Genomic DNA, 18,235 nt, shown 5'->3' on the forward strand with positions numbered 1-18,235 from the left:
AGTCAAACAAACACTTTGTATATCATGACATTATTTAAAATTGTAAATCAAAGTCAACATCATCAACAATCAACAAAATGTTAAATTGTAAAAGTATAAAGAAAATTTATAAATTCAGCTAAAAATATAAAGAAAATTTATAAATACTGGTTATATGAAATTTAAATAAAGATTACCAACTTTTTTTATATGAATAAAAATTGCGATCATTTCCATGCATGCCGACTCTACTCTTTAATTTCTTTAAGTCCCACGTTGGCCAAAAATTCAATACAAATTTGTAAATATATATATATATATATATATATTTTTTTTTTTTTTTCACAATGGATGAAATGATGCATTATAATTGATATTAATTCAAATAGTATCAATAGTGAATAGTGATTTAGCGTGGAAGTAATTTATTCTAATCGTGAAAAGCATGGACACAAAAGTTTGCATGTCAACCAAGAAGGTTGGCTAAGTTGGTTGAGCTCTTGGCCTCAAAGTGCTTGTACTTGGCTCGACTAGGTGTGCTCCCTAGTTCGAGTCCTGCTACCTGCACTTTGAAAATAATTTCCTTGGCCAGTGCTTTACCCCTTCGTGGGCTAACCCGGCACGAACAGTGATTAGTCTCTGGTTGAAAGCCTTGAGGAAACACTGTGGGAAACCAAAAAAAAAAAAAAAAGAGTTTGCATGTCACGCCTGTGTTGGAAATACATACTGAACATGGGGTGCGCATGGGACACGGTTGCACATGTGTCCCAACCGTTTCCTTTTTTTCTTTTCTTTTTTTAAATTATCAAACAAGGCCGGGACACAGGATATGTTGAAAAAAAAAACAAAAAAAAAAAAACCTACAACCTTGCATCTCCATTCTCCATTTTCATATTCTCCCACGCTATGTCTCTTTAACTTTCTTAACTTTCATTCTCATTTTTTGTTTTCAAAAACTTATCTCTCTCTCTCTCTTTTTTCTTTTTCTTTTTTTCACACTTCTCCTCTCTCACTCTTGCGTCTTTTCTTTTTCTTTTTCCATTTTTTCTTTTTCGATTCACATATTAGAATGACACTCACATAATGGGCTTTAATATACTTGGCACATGGGCTTAAATATAATTAGGACAGGAGCTTAAATTATTAAAGGAGGTAATATTTTAGATCTCTATCAAACATACAAATATATATACATATATAGACACACACACACACATATATATATATATATATATAAAGACTCTTAGACTTTAATTAAATAAAATATTTATTATTTCTCTTAAATTGATATATAGATAATATTATATGAAAAATAAATGTTTTACTTTATATAAAAATATAAAAAATATATATATATTTAATTATTCACTAATATATGTATCCTTGTTGTACTCATATCTTACTTTTTCAAAAATTGTCATGACGTCATATCATATTAGTACCCATACTTGTACCCATATCTGTGTAGGTGGTTCCTAGTTGTAATCACACCTTCTTAGTAGTGGTCAAAAGATTAATAACAATATATATATATATATATATATGTGGGGCCCGGCCCAAAAATGATGGGTCATTCCAAGCTCAGGCCCGTCCGAGGAGCGTCCTGTCCAAAGAAAAGCCTCATACGAAGCGCTATTCAACCCCAATAGCGCCAAGGAAACCTGTCCGAGGAGTAACTCCTCCTCGGACATCACGAAGCTCAGACGAGGAACTTGCCCCAGCCATTTCAGCTCGTCTTCCCAACATATAAAATGAATTAAATTCAAAATATCTCATGGAAGGCTACCACCACATTAATTGCGCCCCAACCACCCTCTTGGCCGCATTAATGAGGAAAAGACTCCTGAACAGTACCGCCTTGGCCTCTGCAACTCACAAAGGGTCTGATGAGGGCGTCTAATGGGACAGGTGCTCAAGTGGATGCTTGGATGATTAACAGGTGTAAGGCTGAGATGACAAGAAGAAGAATATATAATGTAGTGGAGTCCCTCAAAGAAGGGGACGGTAGAACGGTATCAGGAACAAAAAAGAAATAAAATCAGACTTGAGAAAGATCCATTCTGGTGTTTTCTATTTTCTTTTTGCAAACCATATTGTCCATGCATTAGACCGAACAAGTTCACTGAGGCCAAGTTCTTTGACCCATCCTCTACAAATAATTATTGTGGGTTGCGCTTTGGGCCAGAGCCTAATCAACATAAGTTGGGCCAGGAAAATCGTGTAACCACAATTGGCGCCGTCTGTGGGGAGAGCTAAGGCATCAGCTAGTGCAACGGTCGAGCATGGAAGAACTAGATCCACACCAGGAAGATCCTCACCAAGCTACCTCCCAACGGACACGACCCGCCGAGTCCCAGAGGCAAAATAACCCCACCAACCCAGGCAGCAGGGGGAATCGTGAGGGAAGTGTGCGTACTATCCGGACGAGCCAGAGTCACACTCAGACAGGAAGTCACGTGTCTCAGAGGCGAAATAGTCACCAGGCCATGCAGCGAGAGATAGATGACTTAAAAAGGAAGTTACGACGTGTACAACGAAGACGATCTCCCTCTGACTAAGGCGAGTCTTCTAATGCGGAGGACGTGAGTTACAGACGAAGGTCAAGGACCCCCCCAAGCGAGACCTTTTCTTATGTAAAGGAACCACGCCCAGTACGGAAGTATGAGAGCCCATCCAGCAAAGGTTCGGGGAGCGACGCCATGAAGAAGGCGTTGGATCAGGTCTCAAGGTCACCCTTCACGAGTAAAATCGAAGGGGCTAAGCTGCCAAGACGCTTCAACCAACCGGTATTCGCCATCTATACCGGCAAAACAGACCCGGTAGAGCACGTGAGTCAGTTCAACCAGAAAATGGCGATCTATTCGCAAAACGAAGCCCTAATGTGCAAGATCTTCCCATCCAGCTTGGGATCGATGGCAATGAGGTGGTTCAACAGCCTGAGGACAAACTCCGTAGGCTCCTACAAGCAGCTCACTCAAGCTTTTTGCTCCCGTTTTATTACAAACACCAGAGTCCCTCGACCTCTCAGTTCGCTACTGTCCTTGTCCATGCATGAAGGAGAAACTCTGAAAGCATACTCGGATAGGTATTGGGAGGTGTATAACGATTTAGACGACAATCATGATAATGTTGCTATCAGCACGTTCAAAAGCGGCCTCCTTACCTGGCATGGCTTGAGGAAATCCCTCACCGGAAAACCAGTTACTGACGTCCAACAGCTAATGGATAGGATCGACAAGTACAAAAGGGTAGAGGAGGATCAGCTGCAAGGGAAGGGGAAGGAGAAGGTTGTCCCCCTTAAAGCAAGTGATTTCAGGACGGAACGTCACAATTCTGGTCAGCCGAGGAGAGATTTTCCGCGACAAACTGGGCAGAGCAACCCGCAAACAGTGAATGCCGTATTCAGAGAGCCGGTACAACAAGTACTGGAGAAAGTAAGGGATGAACCCTATTTCAGATGGCCGGGAAAGATGGCTGGAAACCCTGCCAATCGTAATCAGAACTTGTATTGCCAATATCATCAGGACCACGGGCATACTACTGAGGACTGCAGGAATTTGTGGAATCACCTGGATCAATTGGTCCGAGAAGGAAAGCTACGTCACCTGCTGCACCCATCGAGCGGCCATCCCGGCCAAGCGACACAAGAACCTCGAAGGGACGTGTCTTTAAGACCCCCACCGGGACGATACATGTCATCCTCGCTGCACCAGGAAGAACTGGGCCACCCATCCCCAGGGTATTAGCCGTGAACCACCTTCCCTCCGAGGGCAGGCAAAGGGAGTCCAAAAGGATAAAAAAGGGAAACTCTTTGATACTGGGATTCTCGGATGAGGATAAGAGAGGAACAATTCAACCTCACGACGACGCCTTGGTGGTCACCTTGCGGATTGGGGGTTTCGATGTGAAAAGGGTATTAGTAGACTCTGGAAGTGCGGTGGAGATAATGTACCCCGACCTATACAAGGGGCTGAATTTGAAGCCGGAAGATTTGACAGCTTATGACTCCCCCCTCCTCAGCTTCGAGGGGAAGCTCGTTACACCAAAGGGGCAAATCCGACTGCCCGTACAGATTGGGGCGGAAGTGGTGGAGGTGAATTTCATCGTGGTCGACGCTTATTCACCCTACACCGCGATAGTTGCAAGGCCATGGATCCACAGCCTAGAGGCCGTGACCTCCACACTTCACCAGAAAGTGAAATACCCATCCAGAGGACGAGTGGAAGAGATCCGAGGAGATCAGGCCGTGGCCAGGAAGTGTGTGGTGGCCGCCATTTTACATCGGCCCTTGGTCGAGACCTCGGCCCCAAAGAGCTTATAGCAACCAGCCTCCTCGGCAAAGCAAGACGAGGGGCTGGCCCAGGAGATAAGGTGTGAAGGTTTAGATAAGGTTGCTGTCAGCAACGACCCGGAGAAGTTCTTTCAGGTCGGCTCTGAATTTCCCTCTCAAGAAAAGGAGGAACTGGTCAGATTTCTCAGAGAAAATGTCGATGTATTCGCTTGGGACGCCTACGATGCCCCTGGAGTTGATCCCAGCCTCATCTGCCACCACCTGAACGTCAACCCCTCTTCCACTCCGAGGAAGCAACCACCCCGGCGCCCTTCAAAAGAACACGCTAGTGCCGTAAGAGACGAGGTGGCCAAGTTGAAAAGAGCAAGGGCTATCAAAAAGGTCTTTTATCCTGAATGGTTGGCAAACACAGTGGTGGTAAGGAAGAAGACGGGGAAGTGGAGGGTCTGCGTGGACTTCACGGACCTGAACAAGGCGTGCCCCAAGGACCCATTCCCTCTACCCAAAATCGATCGGTTGGTGGATGCAACCGTGGGACACCCTCGAATGAGCTTCCTGGACGCCTTCCAGGGCTATCATCAGATACCCCTTGCGCTAGAGGACCAAGAGAAAACGGCTTTCATGACGCCCATCGGAAATTACCATTATAAGGTGATGCCATTCGGGCTAAAGAACGCGGGCTCAACCTACCAAAGGATGATGACTCGGATGTTCGAGCCACAACTGGACAAGATCATTGAGGTGTATATAGACAATATGGTTGTGAAGAGTAAAAGGGTGTCCGAGTAGGTGCAGGACCTTGGAACAGTCTTCGCTATCTTAAGGGAGCACCGGTTGCGGCTAAATGCCTCCAAATGTTCATTCGGGGTCGGGTCTGGGAAATTCCTAGGGTACATGGTCACCCATAGAGGAATAGAAGTAAGTCCTGACCAAATCAAAGCCATTAACAGTCTACAGACTCCTCGGAACCCGAAGGAGGTGCAAAGCTCATTGGCATAATTGCGGCATTAAGCCGGTTCATATCACGATCGGCAGATCGATGTCGGCCTTTTTACCTCCTGATAAACAAGTGGAAAGAGTTTAAGTGGTCGGAGGATTGCGTTCAGGCTTTCCAACAGCTTAAAGACTACCTATCACGACCACCCATCATGTCCAGTCCGGAGGCAGACGAGGTGCTGTTTGCCTACATCGTCGTAGCTCCCCACGCCGTAAGCCTGGTACTGATACGGGATGATAATGGGGTGCAGCGACCGGTGTACTATGTGAGCAAGTCACTACATGAAGCCGAGAAGATACGTAGAAATGCTCCTCGTTTTTGGCTATCAGAGGACCGCAAACTTTATCGGCGCTCCTACTCTGGACCTTACTTACTCTGCGTACATCCAGAAGAGTCCGGGTCTCTTCTTGAGGAGTTGCATGAGGGAGTATGTGGAAGTCACACCGGAGGAAGATCGCTGGCGCACAGGGCACTCATCTAAGGATACTGGTGGCCGAACATGCAGAGACAGGCCCAGGAATATGCTAAGAAGTGCGATCAGTGCCAAAGATTCGCCCCAAATATCCACCAACCCGGAGGGGTTCTCAACCCACTCTCCAGTCCATGGCCTTTCGCGCAATGGGGTCTTGATATTGTCGGGCCTTTCCCCAAGGCTGCGGGGAACAAGCGATACATAATAGTCGGAACCGATTACTTCACTAAATGGGTGGAGGCTGAACCTTTGGCCAACATCAGGGACGTGGACGCCCAAAAATTCATTTGGAAGAACATTATCACCCGCTTCGGAACTCCGAGAACCCTCATTTCCGACAATGGTCTTCAGTTTGACAGCAAGAATTTTAGGGAGTATTGCCGTGAGTTTGGGATCATTAATCGATATTCCACCCCCGCATACCTCCAAGGAAATGGGCAAGTCGAGGCCGTGAACAAGGTCATAGTGAACGGGTTGAAGAAAAGACTAGATGAGTCAAAGGGGAGATGGGTAGAAGAACTACCGCACGTCTTATGGACCTATCGGACAACGCCGCGGCGTTCAACCGGTGAAACTCCCTTCTCAATAACTTACGGGGCTGAGGCTGTGCTTCCGATCGAGAACAATTTCCCCACGTTGAGGTCTAGCTCGTTTACCCCAAGCGATAACGATGAGTTGTTAGGAAGAAGTCTGGACCTAGCCGAGGAAAGAAGGGAAAAGGCCACGATTCACATGGCCTATTATCACCAGAAGCTAAGACAAGGGTATGATGCTAACGTCAGATTGCGGCCTCTGGGTCCAGGTGATCTCGTGATGAGGAAGATTCTCGGCAGCGCAAAGAACCCCTCTTGGGGCAAGTTGGGGCCCAATTGGGAGGGACCATACCGTGTCACATCCGTGGCCGGAATAGACGCCTACTACCTAGAAGATTTGGATGAAAAAGCTGTACCTCGACCATGGAATGTAAATAACCTCAGGAGGTATTATTATTAATAAGAATGGCTTAGCATACGTTTTCTTTTATGACTATTTGCCGTTTGCCAGTCTACATTACAATTATTTATAAGTTTTAAACAAAACCTAAGTCCTGCATGGCTCCTCGGACCACAGACTTGGGGGAAATTAATACTTAAGCCGATTGTTTATAAGTTTTAAACAAAACCCAAGTCCTGCATGGCTCCTCGGACCACAGACTTGGGGGAAATTATTATTTAAGCCAACTATTTATAAGTTTTAAACAAAACCAAAGTCCTGCATGGCTCCTCGGACCACAGACTTTTGGGGAAGCTATTACTCATGACAGCTCATAGTTTTAAACAGAACCTAAGTCCTGTATGGCTCCTCGGACCGCAGACTTTGGGGAAATTATTACTCATGACAATTCATAGTTTTAAGCAGAACCTAAGTCCTGCCTGTCTCCTCGGACCACAGACTTTTGGGGAGATTATTACTTGTGATAGATTGGGAGATTATTGCTTAAAGGAAATCACTTTTAATACATGCGCACAGTCTAGCACCATCGCAAATCATCAAACGCGCAGCGCCAAGAACCCATTTCCGTTTTGACTAATAACCTGTATTTACATTGTTGCAAATGCTTGAAATAAAAAAGAGCAATACTAGCGCACAGCCGTAGTAAGCAAAACGAACATTTTATATTAATATTCCGAGTACATTAGAAAGAGAGGTCCTTACAAAAAAGGGAAAAGTAGGATAACTCTCATTTAAAAAATATATATATAAAATAAAATAAAATAAAACAAAAAAATAAAAACTATTTACAGAGATTGAAAGCCTGGAAGGCTAGGCTTGAGCAGGAGGATCTTCTTTCTGCTCGGGCTGAGGAGGAGGAACCTCGATGGTAGAGTCTGCAGCAGGATCCTTCGCCATATCAGGCACAAGGACGGCATCAGGCACCGCTAGGTCCTGCTCTGGAGCCACTTGGGCGTCTTCAGGATTCGCACGGATCTCCCTAGGATAGAAGATGCTCTCGGGCAGTCTTAGTGCCGAATCCGTAGGAACTCCTACAGCATCAAGAGCATGAGCCCATGAAATGCCGCAGTACTCCCTGCATACCTCGGGAATCTCCTCAGACAGCCTGGCCTCCGTCTCTTCAGCCCCGAGCTGGCGAGCAGCATTCTTCTCGGCCTCTGTAGCCTCTCGGATCAGCTGGGCCTCCTCCTTTACCCGCCTCAGCTCATCCTCTACCTTTTGCAGGGCAATCTTGAGATCCTGCGCTGCCTGCCTCTCGGTGACAAGGTCAAGCTGTGTCGTGTACAGCTCTTTGCGCTGGTCCTCCGCCTGGGTCTCGGCGTTCTTTAAACCAGCCTCTGCACTTTTGCGCCGGTTCTCCGACACCTTGAACTTGTCCGTGAGTTGAAGGTGCTCGTGCTTGAGGGACCCCAAGGCTTTCTCCATTTCCGCTCGAGCCTGGGTCTCAGCCTCAACCCGACTACGGCTGTCGCGGCAAAACTCATCAGCCACGAACACCTGCTGAGTAATCTGCGAACGAAACAAGGTTGCATTGAAAAAGAAATCTAGCGGGGGTAAATAAATTGATAAAACAGTAAAAGGATTACTTACCAACGCAAGATCCCTTTTTAGGGATAGGAAGAGCTCAGGCTGAGAGAATCGCCTATAGGCCTCCATGTCCCGAGGAAGGAGTAGGGGCTGCTCTAAGGCATCCGCCACGTAACCTGCTCGGCCTCGGTTATACTCTCGGACCGAAGCGTTGTAGGAGATGGGAACCCCATCCAGCTCCAGCTTGGGGTTCCATGCACGAGGGGAGGCGCGCACGTCAGCAAGGTTCTCCTCATCTCGGCTCTCCGAGGAGTTACCCCTTCTGCTCCTTGGCGCCCGCGTAGTCTTTTGCTGCTTGGTCGGCTGGGCAGCCATCTCACCCTCCTCAAGAGTGTCAATCGGCCTCTTCTTCTTCAGGTCCGGGTTAACCTTAAGGCTAGGGTCCGAGACGCCCTGGGGGACCACAGGGGGAAGGGTTTTGACCTTTGATGGACTTGGTCCCTTCGATGGCTGAACCTTTGATGACTGACCTTTCCCCCGAGAGGACATCAGCTCCTTTAGAGACTTTCCCTTTCCTGCCATGGGCTCTACCTCTTCGTCTGAAGTATCGTCCGAGCAGATAACGATTGAGGGAACACCAACCGCGGAATGTTGGTCCTGCTCTGCTTCGGGGTTAGAAAGCTCCACCAAGGGGTTTTGCTGAATTTCCTCCTCGAAGTAAAACTTGTCTATTTCTTCCTCAATGGAAAGACGAGATGATTCAGCTCCTTCTTCAACCAAAACAGCAGCACCAGGCTCATTTACCGGAGGTAGCTGCTCTGCCAAGTAAGGATTTCTGACACCTGGCAACACCACTGGTGGCAAATCGTGGTCAGCTAGGAATCCATCCTGGGACACGTCAATTCTAGCCAGCCTCGGACTGCCAGCCCTTATAGCGTGACCGACTGCCTGGAAAGCGCTGCTCAGAGGTTGATAACCCAAAACCAGATGGGCCGCACGCAACTGTCCGTCCTCGGTAGTGTAAATCTCCGACCTGAGAAGATAGTTTAGCGCTGGCACGTTCACAAGGCTTAGCCGAGGAGCAACGTGAATTTTGTCTGCAAACAAACCAAGAAAAGTGAGGTTAGACCATGAAATTTTCCAATTACAAAGAAAGCAAGAAAATAACCCCTCAACACTAAATCCTTTCCTAAAAAGGACTAATCCTAAAAGCGCCGCACCTGGGTTTCCTGCCCGAGTTGGACAATGAATACCGTCGAACCACTCCCCAGAAGCAATGAGGAAGTCATTCTTCACGGTCTTATTGGAAACTGGAAGACAAGAGATCAACCTAACATCCTCGTTCCGGGATTTAAGATAATACCCATCATCCCCGAGGCGGTGACATTCGTACAGATAAGCCACATCGTGCCAAGTAAGGCCTAGATTCATCCACTCGTCTAAGACATCTACACAGCCTAGTATCTTGAACATATTCGGGGCACACTGATACGGCGTCAACCTATGGTTGAACAGGTATTCCCTTGTGATCCTACGCATGGGAAGTGTCATCCCTCCCTCTATGAAAGCAATCATGGGGATAACGACTTCTCCCTCAACCCTATCTGTCAATATTCCTTCAAGAGGACAGTGCCGCAGCCCAACCCCCGGGGGAATGTGGTATTTCGCCCTAAAGGCTTCCATAGCGGCAGGAATTTTTACTAATTTTTCGAATCTACCCATCTGAACTGAACTGGGGAAATGAAAGTAAAGACTGAAAAGAAAAGTAGAGTCCGAGGAGGGAATTGAAACAGGGAGAAAAGCGAAATGTACAGGTACCTTCACAAAACGCTAAAGGGGACGCCTGGAAATCTCTCTTGGACGAAACGCTTCACAAAAACGGCTACGGCGGCGTAACGGACGCAAGTGTTCGTATATCTCTGGGATTCGATGGAGTTCTCTGGAGTCTTTTGAGGTTTGTGAAATGCAGATGAAAGAAGGAACTGAACCCCTCTGACGTCTTATATAGCCAGGAGGAGAGAGAAAAGATCATCCCTGCCTAAAAATACGGGAAAAAACGATGGCCGTTCGATCCACGCCAAACCGTTGGATGAAGGGAACATAACGCCTCCAGAAGTTAATGGCCACGCCTCGTAAATTGTAGCGCGTCAAAAGTAACAGTCCGCACGCGCGCCCCACGATCTCTTTATTTCCCTCCACTCACAAACATCAAAACCCCGCCTTTCCCCTCGGAGGGAGGTAAAAACCGGAGTTTTGAGGGGCTATTGTGGGGCCCGGCCCAAAAATGATGGGTCATTCCAAGCTCAGGCCCGTCCGAGGAGCGTCCTGTCCAAAGAAAAGCCTCATACGAAGCGCTATTCAACCCCAATAGCGCCAAGGAAACCTGTCCGAGGAGTAACTCCTCCTCGGACATCACGAAGCTCAGACGAGGAACTTGCCCCAGCCATTTCAGCTCGTCTTCCCAACATATAAAATGAATTAAATTGAAAATATCTCACGGAAGGCTACCACCACATTAATTGCGCCCCAACCACCCTCTTGGCCGCATTAATGAGGAAAAGACTCCTGAACAGTACCGCCTTAGCCTCTGCAACTCACAAAGGGTCTGATGAGGGCGTCTGATGGGACAGGTGCTCAAGTGGATGCTTGGATGATTAACAGGTGTAAGGCTGAGATGAAAAGAAGAAGAATATATAATGTAGTGGAGTCCCTCAAAGAAGGGGACGGTAGAACGGTATCAGGAACAAAAAAGAAATAAAATCAGACTTGAGAAAGATCCATTCTGGTGTTTTCTATTTTCTTTTTGCAAATCATACTGTCCATGCATTAGACCGAACAAGTTCACTGAGGCCAAGTTCTTTGACCCATCCTCTACAAATAATTATTGTGGGTTGCGCTTTGGGCCAGGGCCTAATCAACATAAGTTGGGCCAGGAAAATCGTGTAACCACAATATATATATATATGAAAAAAAAATTCTAAATGAATGTAAACTTTTTTAATAGGTATAGCATGACTCATTAATTTCTTGACACCAAAGTTCTCATTTTACAACTTAGAAAAGAGGTCACACATTATTAGACCGGCAAACACAAACAAATCTAAATTCTTTCACTCGGATAATTGATTTATATATATATATATATATATATATATACGAGAATAATTTGATAGTTGATACTTGACACCAATTTTTCCTTTTTTATAATTTTTAAAGTTTAAGAAAATCCTATTAATTATTAAGAAATAATTTCTAGAACAAAATTAAAATATTCTTAATGAAACTCAACATTCAACAACTAGTTGTGATGCTTGTAATTTTTTTTTTTTTTTTTATGGAAAATACGGTAACTTTATTAAGAAGAAGATAAATACAATGCATCCTAAATTACAGACGACTCAATAATAGATGAATTTTCCTCAATCCAAATTACAAAATTATTAATTCCTTTGTTAAGCTATGCCGAAATATGTGTTGGTTTATTTCCTTGTCGCCTTGCATGCAATAATTGGGCTGTTCTAAAATCTTGTTGCTTGTGGTGAATGCATGTGATGATGTTAACAATAACAAATGGGGGGGGGGGGGTTGTGATTGAGCAAATGAGAGCATCAAAGACAATGCATGAATCTGTCTAAAAAATGACATCCCTAACTCTAATATCCCATGCAAGATAAAGAGACTACTTCATCCATAGCTTTGGCTTCAGCCTCCAAAAGGCCTAGTGGTAGTGATATGTGTTACCTCAAAGCTGGTCCTAACGCAACACCTTCATGGTCAAAATAGGTAAAATGAAGAAATAAAATACCCAATTTTGTGCGAGAGAGAGAGAGAGAGAGAGAGAGAGAGAGAGAGAGAGAGAGAGAGAGAGAGAGAGAGAGAGAGAGAGAGAGAGAGAGAGAGAACCTTATTTCAACATACTACCACGTGAGCAACAACCACAAAGCAGAAACATGTTTAATGTTTTTTATTTTTTAAGAAAAAAAAACAATAAAGAAAACATTAAATTATTATCAAAACATTAATATTTTTACAAAAACTTTTATAGTTTGATTGGTAATTTCAGATAATATTAATGAAAATGTTCAAAATTCAAATCTTCTCATATTTAACAACTAAATTATATCTAAAAAATAATAATAATAATTTTGTATCAATATTTTTGTTACAATATGAAAATTTAATCAAGTAATGTATGCATAATTATTTTCAAAACATTAATAATTTTGAAAGTTTAATTGGTAACATATATAATGTTTAGGGGATAATTGTTCAAGTCCCAAGTGAGAAGGCTTGATTGGTGACAAATTTAATATTTATTGAATAATTGTTCAAATCAAAAGTCCATAAATCAAATTAAGATGGATCATTGATATCAAAATCTAATTTACATAATTGTATGATGGTGTGTGCGTGTGTTATATTTGAAAATGTATGTTCAAACCTTAAAGATTAGCCTTTGAAACCTTTTCAAAGAATTTAATAAATATTAGATTGTGTTTTTAGAAGAGCAATTTTAAAGATAATTATAAAGAATTCGAATAACATAATTTGTTTTCCTTCCTTGGAAAATTATTCTCTATTCTTTAAGTTAAAAAAAAAAATGAAATAGAACACTACTAAAAAAAACAAGTAAAAAAATGTGCTCTTGCATATATTCTTGGAATATTACACATAAAAAAAATTATGATATAGATATTCTTTTTTTCTTTTTCTTTTTTCATTTTATCATTCATTAAAATCAGGATAAGGATTAAAAAATAATATATTTCAAAGACTTTCTATCATTCCCTAAGAACAACTTTCGGAAAATGCAACCAAATGAGGTAGAGATTTTTTTTTTTTTTTTGAACTACCACTTCTTTCTTTTCTTTTCTTTTTTGGTTGCTTATGGGCTAAGACAAGGGAGAAGGTATTTGCCTATTTGATATCAAATGATGTGGCATCATTTGATACAACGTATTTTTTCAAGATAAAGCTACTTTTAGTATTTTTTTTTTTTTTTTTTAATTTTTAGAAGAAGAAGGCAACTTGCTATTTTCTATATCATGCTTTAAAAAAAATATTATAAAATCATACCAATTTAAAATTTGAGAAATTTTGTTTACATAATAAAATTTTATAATATTTTTCACAATAATTTATTTTTAATTACATCTTAATATAATATTTTATTATTTTATTTTGACCATAAATAACAACATCTCAATTATTATAAAAATATTGTAAAAATTTATCGTATCTTTACTCTTTAGTTATAATTTATTTTGGTATAGTGCGTATCTTGGCATGGGGAAGGATGCGTATATATTATAGCGTAAGGGACGTGTACATGGAAAAGAGGAAGCAGTGGGCAGTGGCCACGTCAGACAAAGAAAATCCAACTTCCAGCCAAACAAAGCAGTTTTTCCTGCAGAGAGTGGTGACCTTCCTTTTCTCAACCTTATCTTTCCAAAAAGCTCTTTTCTGACTAATAATTTTGTCTCAGAGAGTTTAATCTTTTTTGCTCACCTTCATTGTTATTTCTTTTCCCCACCTTTTTCTTCCTCTTTAGTTTTCCAACCACTCATTTCAGTCACAAATTCACAATGCACTTTCCCTTGCATTTGAGGATTCTACAACTTCTTTTAGTTTTGCCCACTTTTTGTTAATGCACCACTCAAAATGCACCAAGTATGTAAAGATTAAGCTTATAACTTGAATGAGGAAAACAGGGCCGGCTCAACAATTTTGGGGGCCTTAGGCGAAATTTTAAAGGGGGCCTTTTTCTTTTTTTTAGAAGTTTTTCCTATCCGGATAAATATTTTCTAGTAGACTTTTATAATGAGAAAATATTTATAGATAAATAAAACACAATTTATAATTAAAAATGATAATTTAACTAAAAATAAAATTTAAAGGATAGAACAATAGAACCTAGTTATTGCAATTTTTCCAAAGTCGTGACCACTTTAAAGTTTAAACCTGCACAAATAGAAATTAATTTAATACATGATTTAATAAATTAGTATCATTATAATACAAATGAGTTGATATGATATACATCAAACTATTAATTGATATAATAATTTATAATAATAGATAAAGTGTAAGATTAAAAAAAAAAAAAAAAAAAAAAGAGTGAGAACCATCCGTCCTGTACTCCACTACATCATATATTCCTATGGCTAAGATTTAAAGAAAAAAGATGTCCTATCAATATCAAATATATGGCAGAAAAATGGCAGAAAAAGGTCTAAAGAGGGGCAGATTAGAAAAGCCATAGCAAAAAAAAGGTGTCCCTCCCATCCCATCAAACAGCTGTACAGTGCAGTGAAAGTGTGGAGTAAACTAAAATATATATAATTTAAGTTAAAGAAATAGACCTGAGTCTTTATTTTCGTTAAGACAGAGAAACTGAGAAAGAGGGGAAGAACTGAAGAAGAAGTATACCCATTTGTGACCGCCGAATGTTACGCTGGAATCAACAAAGAAAAATTTCAAGGTAGACTGACTGGCTGAGTTGATGGAAAAAGATCAAGAATCAAGATGAAGATGAAGAAAAGAAAGGTAAGACTGTAAGAATATAGACGGAGAGGCAGAGAGATAGAGAGATGAGAGGTTTTTCTTTTGTTTTTTTAAATTTATAATCTCTATTTTAGCATATTTCAAGACAATTATGTTGTATTATTAATGAATTTGTTTGCTATTAATTTTGATTTTAGCATATTTCAAGAATGAGTTAATAAATTTGGCTCCTAGAATTTAATTTTGTTAGCTGAAGTTTGACTATATTTTTTTCCTTTTTAAGTTTTGCATTTTAAGATACAATGGGTCTTTTTAATGCATTTTATTGACCAATAAAAATGCTTAAAATTTTTTTTTGACTAAAATATATAAATAAATATATTATATATATAATTTTTTTTTTACAAACGGGGCCTTCTTTTATTTGGCGGCCTTAGGCGATTGCATCAATTGCATCACCTATTGAGCCGGCCCTGGAGGAAAATTAGAGGAATGGGAGAGAAGAGGAGGGGAATGATATATCTATGTACAAATGTCATTCATATTAACAAACAAATCTTAAATTCAAAAAATATTTTCAGAATTACAACACATAGATGTCATAGGTTAATTTTTTTACTCAAAAAATACTTAGATACTCCAAGGACAATGCACATTCCTCTCACATAAAGAGTGGGCTCATGGTAAGATCCATGTGTAAAACTCACTCCTCATATAAGAAGAGGGAGCATTGCTTTTAGACTGCCTAAGAAATTTCCTCTTTACTTATTATTTCTTTTCCCCCCACCTTTAGGGGTGTACATGGGTCATGTTGAAGAGATTTTTTGACTCAACCCACCATGGTGGGTAAAAAAAAATCCAACTCATTACATAAGTCTAACTCAACCCAACTCACATGGGTCGGGTTGAACCAATGAGTTTGACAAATTTATTATTATTATTATTATTAAATTGAGTTAAAAAAAATATAAATATTAATATATTAAAAAAACCCAAAAATTAGTATTAATGTAACTCCTTAAAGGCAAACAACATTAATGACTAAACAACAATAGTAATTTACTAAGATTTGTGTGAACTAATTGATTTTTGTATAGAATAGGAAGAACTGATTATTTTAAAAAATTTATTAATTATATAATATATTATATATATATTAAATATATGGATAGGTCGAGTTGGGTTTAACGGGTTTGAAATTTTATGACTTATACCCAACCCAATCTACTATCAAAAATTTTTTTTAACCGAACCCAAAGGCTTAAAAACCAACCCAACTTGATAAAACAGGTTAAATCAAATCAATTTTGACAGGTTGGTTATACGACCCTTCCCAACTTTTTCTTTCTCTTTAGTTTTCCAACCACTCATTCCAATAACAAATTCCAATGCACTTTCCCCTGGTATTACAGTTTAAGTTTATACACTCTTTTTTTGTTTTGCCAACTTTTTGTTAATGCACCACTCAAGTTTTCCAACCACTCATTTCAATCACAAATTCCAATGCACTTTCCCCTGTATTACAGTTTATACAACTTTTTTTTTTTTTTTTTGTTTCGCCAACTTTTTGTTAATGCACCACTCAAAATACATCATGTAAAGATTAATCTTATTATTTGAATGAGGAAAATTAGAGGAATGGGATGGGAGAGGAGAGGAGGGGGATGATATGGCTATGTACAAATGTCATTCACATAAAAATGTATGTAACAACAAATATTTTGTAATCTTTTTGGTTTATATCACAACATGAACTTCTCTCAACTCTAGTGCATGGTGTTCAATCTTCTTTTTCATCAATGATAAAGAGAATATATATCACATATGAACAAACAAGGATCTTGAATTCAATTTTTATTAGTGAAAGAAGGAGGAACTTAATAACTATGAGATTAGTAGTTCAAAAAATATTTTCGGAGTTACAACTCTCAGATCTCAGAATATACCATCCAGACTTGTTGTTTTGTGGATAAGTACCTATTGATTAGTTTCCTTAGCCAAGGGTTCAAGACAAGCATTGGCTAAGGAATATCAGGCATAATTCGGTTTTAGCTATTCACTTGTCAAATCAACTAGGCCCCAGACTCAAACAAGCAAATAACTCAACCAAAGGGAATAGATTCCACTAGTAAAGCATTCATAAGAGAGGAAGGGAGGAGATGTACTTTAAAAAGACTTGAATATCTTGAGGCCAGAATGATTTAACTCATTCAATCTAAACAATTGATTCTGTAATTTGTACCTGAAAATTGAAATGACTGATTCTCAATTTCTCATATGACAACGCGTAAGAAACTAATAATCCAATTGGGTACCTAATTAGGTATGTAAAGAATCTCTGTTCATCAAAAAAAGGTATGTAAAGAATCTCATAGGATTTTCTTAAAAGTTAATTTCTTTTTCTAATCCATTAAAGAATTGATTGCTTTAAGGACCAAAACTATAAGACTTCTTCCTTGACACATTATTTAATGCTGTTAGCATTCATTTAGTAATTTTAATTAAAATTTAAGGGTTATGTTAACAAATGCCCTTAGTCCAATTTATTAATGAGACATTTTAGAAAAATTTTAATATCACTTTTATAGGAAATATAAAAAACTTCTAAAAATATTTCTTAAATCTATACCCTTATAGCATTTCGTTAACTTTTCCCAAAATTTAAATATAATATCTTAAATGTTGTTCCTTAGTACTTCTTTTAAATTTTAACCAAAACTTAGATACAACATCTTTTTTTTTATGAACACTTAGATACAACATCTTAAGAACAAAACCAAAGCTGAGCCACATTTTCATGACATACATCATTATTTTTTAGCTTGACTCATTTCAAAGTCGAGTTTAAATTTAGGCTTAAGTTGGACTCATCTATATATATATATAAAACCGAAGCCTTTGCTGGCACCACATTTTTCCACGTCAGCACAATATTTAAAAAATAAAAATAAAAACATTATAATACCTCAAAACCCTAGCAACCTTACCCCTCTCTCAAGTTAAGAAATATAAAGCCACAGTTTCTGCAAACTCTCTCTCTCCAAACATAAATATCAAATTCAACCCCCTTTAATTTCTCTTTATATTTTTGAGGCTTCTATAGAGTTATAGTGAGTTATGCTGATTTTGTTTTTTGTGTGTGTGTGTATAGATGGTCATAATACTTCGATATTCCAAGATAAATTTGTGTTTTCGTTAATTGAAGGCCTTAGAGAGATAAGTGTTGCAGTTTGGAACAGCAATACAAAAGACGATTTCATTGGCAACGAAAAGTAATTACTTTGTCTCATATTTTTGTTTTTGAATTGATTTTGTGTGCTTTTTAGACCCTTTTGGATCAATTTTGTTAATTGGGTGTTTTTTTATTTTTTATTTTTTTTTAGGGTCCAATAGGGGAAGGTTCTTTCAAAGGGTTACGACGACCGCACTTGGTGTCTGTATACTAATAGTGGGGGGTAAGTGTTATAAATTA

Source organism: Quercus robur, chromosome 5, assembly GCF_932294415.1.
Source record: "Quercus robur chromosome 5, dhQueRobu3.1, whole genome shotgun sequence".
Lineage (NCBI taxonomy): Eukaryota > Viridiplantae > Streptophyta > Magnoliopsida > Fagales > Fagaceae > Quercus > Quercus robur.